This window comes from Chlamydotis macqueenii, chromosome W (assembly GCF_036417535.1).
Source record: "Chlamydotis macqueenii isolate bChlMac1 chromosome W, bChlMac1.mat, whole genome shotgun sequence".
Taxonomy (NCBI): domain Eukaryota; kingdom Metazoa; phylum Chordata; class Aves; order Otidiformes; family Otididae; genus Chlamydotis; species Chlamydotis macqueenii.
Window position 1 is genome coordinate 5,199,605 of NC_141592.1, and position 4,591 is coordinate 5,204,195.

The window sequence follows — 4,591 nt, forward strand, 5'->3', positions numbered from 1 at the left end:
GAAGATGGGAGGGGGAAAAAAAGCTGAGAGCAACCTCCTCCTGCTGCATCCCTCTCCAGCTGTGCAGGGTCAGCGCCAGTACCCGTCCCTTCATCTACAGAGAGTTTACTACTATGCCTATACCAAGCATCCCCTCCCCTACCAGTCTTCTGATATTCCTTGCCCGGGGGAGGCTAACGCGCGAGGGGTGGTGCTGAGCATGCGCACTGGGCTAACTCCTTCTGTCCTGCGGTGGAAGTGAGATATCATGAGTGCGACTATTAGTTGTGATTGTTGTGAGAATGTCAGTTGCATGCGCTGTGTCCCACGAAACGCTGCTGTTGCGGCCTAGGAGCAAAAGGGACTCGCCGACCGAGGTGATGCACAGGGGGCCGCGACGAGGCGAGCAGGAGCGGCTGCTGCAGCTGGGATAGTGTGGGGGTGGTGGCGGCGCTGGAGAGGCGGAGCCAATGGCACTTCCAAATGATGAATGGTGGCAGCAGCCGCAGGAATCAAAGGTGTTGGTGGTGGCCACGGTAGCCAGGGCAGAGGAGGAGTGGTTGGAGCAGGAGCATTTCCAGAGGATCATTAACGCATTCCGATACTACGGGTAACTGAAATGTCGCGTACACGGCCATGTGGCCCAGCTCTGTGATGGACCCTTATAAGTCCTGAAAAACATTAGTAGCTCCTACTGGAAAAGAAATGTACATGGTGTTTTGCGTAGTCAATTGTCAGGGAAGTTTTTGAAAGATATGTAAATTTGCAGAAGAAATAAGGTCATTTGAAAGCACTGATGGATGCTATTTTGTTATAAATAACTATCTAGGTGCTTGTTGAGTCAAAAAAGTGCTGGATAGCCCTTTTAGGAATTAGATGAATGAAGGGGGAGGGGGGAAAAAAAACCAACCCCTGACATGCTACCTGAATAAAGGAGAAAACATAAGTAATTCAAATGGTGGAGGAAAAAAACCATACTTGGCTGAAAAAAATCCAATCCTTGACAGCGTTTTGGGGAAAGGGAGGAGTTATTTTTTTGCCTGGATCAGTTACACAATCAATTTCCTAGTACTCATAGTTGAGGCTGTTAAAATAAGGCAATTTAATGCCTTAGTGGGGCCACCAAAACTCCAGTATGGTCTGTCCTTGTACGTTATGATTCCCTCAGAAGCAATTGATTTTGGGGATCTTGCTTTCAGCTGCTCTGTTTCCACTCCGTGTTCCGGTTTTTCTGTAGCCAAAGGTTAACATGATATTCAGCTGGTTTATCCCATTTAAATTGTATTTGTGAAATAATATGGATATTTTCGTGGGTTTGTGGGTTGATCATTTGATAAGTTCCATCATTTTGTAGATCCATGTATTGGAGGTTGTGATCACCTGTTCTGGAAATAAGAGGCTGGGGATGGAGCTGTCAAACAGTGGTCCTCTTAAATTGTAACGTGTTGTTAAAAGAGTGGTAATGTGGAACTAGAGCTTAAAACAATCATTTTTGCCTATAAAATTCTTGAGAACTTGTTCTCTAGTAAGGTATTACAAAATCTGGCTGCTTTATGAGTTGAAAGAATTGGATAGTTGTAGTTGAAATAGCTTTGAGTGAATTCCTTGTATTTATAGTATGTATTGCTGCTAAATATCTGAAGACTTTAATATTATTTTTTTTTCTCCCTAGAACTAATATGCATGAATGGGTGAACAGAACAGAGAGACAGTTTAGATCTTTCCCAGATAACCAACAGAGTCTTCTTCCTCAATTCCTTCCTCACCTTGATAAGATTCAGAAGTGTGTTGATCACAATCAAGAGATACTACAGACCATTGTCAATGACTGCATTCATATGTTTGAAAACAAAGAATATGGGCATGTATGTTAAAATGAACTTTTTCTTGCTTCAAAACTAAATTCTGTACTCTTTGGGATTTTCTAGCTCTGCCCTAGTTACATTTCAAAGTTAATTTTTCAGTTGGCTATATAGCTCTTAAATGGTATTATATATCTTATTGTAGGATTTATTGTATGTTATAGTGTCCTAAATTAGTTAAATTTTAGGTAGTCTAAGTATTCTGAATGTTAGCATTTGTAAAATTTAGTGCAATTTTTGCACTACTTATCTGCCTTTCAATATGACATCTAGCAAAAAAAAAAAATTGCACTCGGACTTAAAAGACTGTTAGCGATGGAAATTGAAGTCTTTTTTTGGTATCTGCAGGCTAGGTATGGTTCTGGGCAATTCTAGTGTGAGTTTTCCATGCTGCATCAGTAATGTAGAGACACCTCCCTCTTAAGGTGAGCAGTTCAGTTTCATCACTAGCAAAGTCCTGATTCTTTGCTGAATAACTACTAGTTACACTCAGTTATGCCATACTGTATGCTGGTTTTGTGATTTGGACCCTGGTCTCTTTGGGACTGAACTGAGACCACCAAACTCAATCCGTTTAACAGGGCTGGATTTGAGCCCTGATCCCAGAAGTGAGAGGTAAGTAATTTGTCAATTAAAACTCCCAACAGCCCTAATACCACGACTTTTTGTCTGTTTCTATTTTACTTTCTGTATTTCAAGATTAAAAATACTTAAAAAAAAAAAACACTTAGTGGTTTTTTTTTTTTTGCCTGCTTTAATTAGGGAAGAGGGAAGATTACACCAGCTTTGACGTTTGACATGGATAAATTAAAATCAACTTTGAAACAATTTGTCAGAGACTGGAGTGAAGAGGGGAAGCCTGAGAGAGATTGCTGCTACCAGCCAATCATTAGTTAAATTGTAAAGAACTTTCCAAAAGAAAGATGGTAAATAGTATTTTAGACTTACTTTTATGTAGGCATACCCTGTTTTACAAAAATAACAAAAGTTTTCATGGAGTAAGAAAAGGCTTGATTTTCAAAATACAGAAATCACTGTGAATGCTGCGGAATTCATTGTTTCTTTGGGAAAGCTTGTTTTTAGTAGAAGATATTGGAAAAGAGCAAAATCATGGAATTAAGCCAACAATAAATGGAAATCCTCCTTTATTTCTTAGTTTATAGATAGACAGTGTCAATGTTGCATATCTGATATAAGACTTTGAAAGCCAAACAAGTGGGATCAAAACTGGAGTAAGTGCTGAATTTGTAAGATACAGTGTATTTCTTGAGCCTAACAGGTCAAACCACTGTTCTAAAAGCAAAACTTCAACCTCTGTAACAAAAAGCATAAATTAAAATAACTGTATTAAAGGAAATAATTATGAAGATTTACAAGAAGTCATTCAAGAATTACTGCTTTTACTCTGCCGTAGTTCAGCCCCGATCGGGACCAGACTACGCAGTCTCTCTCTCACTCCCCCCACCCTCCGAGAGAATAGGGAGAGATAATATAAGGAAAAACGGCTCAAGGTTTGAGATAAGGATGGGGAGAAATCCTTAAAGTTACCGTCACGGGCAAAACAGACTCCACTTGGGGAAAAACACTCATTTATTTCTAAAACTAGCAGGAGAATGAGACAGGGAACAAGATAACCTCCCCCCACCCCTCCCTCTTCCTGGGCTTAACATTATCTCTACTACCTTTCCCTCCCAAGCGGCACAGGGGGGAAGAGGGAATGGGGGTCGCGGTCAGTTCATCACGCGTTGTTTTACGCCGCTGCTTCATGGTCGGGGGAAGAACTCCTCACATTCCTCCCCTGCTCCATTGTGGGGTCCCTCCCACGGGCCACAGTCCTTCGTGAAACTGCTCCGGCGTGGGTCATCTCTTCCACGGGGTGCAGTCTCTCCAGAACGGCTGTCCCAGCGGGCCCTCCATGGGCCACAGCCAACTCCTTCAGGCATCAGCCTGCCCCGGCATGTTGTCCTCCACAGGCTGCAGGTGGATCTCTGCTCCTCCGTGGACCTCCATGGGCTGCAGGGGGACAACCTGCTCCACCATGGTCTTCACCACGAGCTGCAGGGGAATCTTGGCCAGGAGCCGCATTACTCCTCCCCCTCCTTCTTCACTGACCTTGGCGTCTGCAGCTGTTCCTCACAACAGGCTGGCAGACACCTCTCAGGATCTTTTTTACATCTTATTCACTTCTCATCTCCTCTCCACTTCTTGCAGCCAGGCCGGGCCATGTCGGGCCCAGTCGGCCACCTGGCGGGAGGCCAGAGGGTGAGGCCTGCAAGGCCCATGAGGCTCGCGCCTCCCCATCTCTGCCCCCACTCAGCTGCTTCACATCTTCTCTCCTTTTTTTTTTTCCTGTTTTCCCCTTCTTAAATACGTTATCACAGAGGCGTTATCATGGGACATTCTGCTACCAATTGGCTCAGCCCTGGCCAGCAGCGGGCCCGCCCTAGGCCCGGCCGAGTCCACTGAACAAAGGGGAGCGACTTCTAGCAGTTTCCTACAGAAGCTACCACCTTAGGCCCCCCCTCACTAAACAAAACCAGAACGTACTCCTACCTTGTTGATCATTTATATGAAGTAGTAGTACCATCTTATTTTTTTAATACAGTTTGTCTAGGAGACTATCACATTTCTTTTCAGATATAGACCTTGTTTATTTCCAACCTTTTGTAATGTCACTAAATTACAATAGTGTGTTTTGTCTTGGCTAAAGCTGAAGACTGCCTTAGCTGTAGAGGCTTGCAAAATAGTAA

At 43.5% G+C, this 4,591-nt stretch overlaps 1 pseudogene; it reads left to right on the forward strand.

The window, feature by feature from the left end:
* The first annotated feature begins 281 nt into the window (after positions 1-281).
* LOC147596541 (protein-L-histidine N-pros-methyltransferase CARNMT1-like) lies at positions 282-2,771 on the forward strand (annotated as a pseudogene).
* Positions 2,772-4,591: the final 1,820 nt, after the last annotated feature.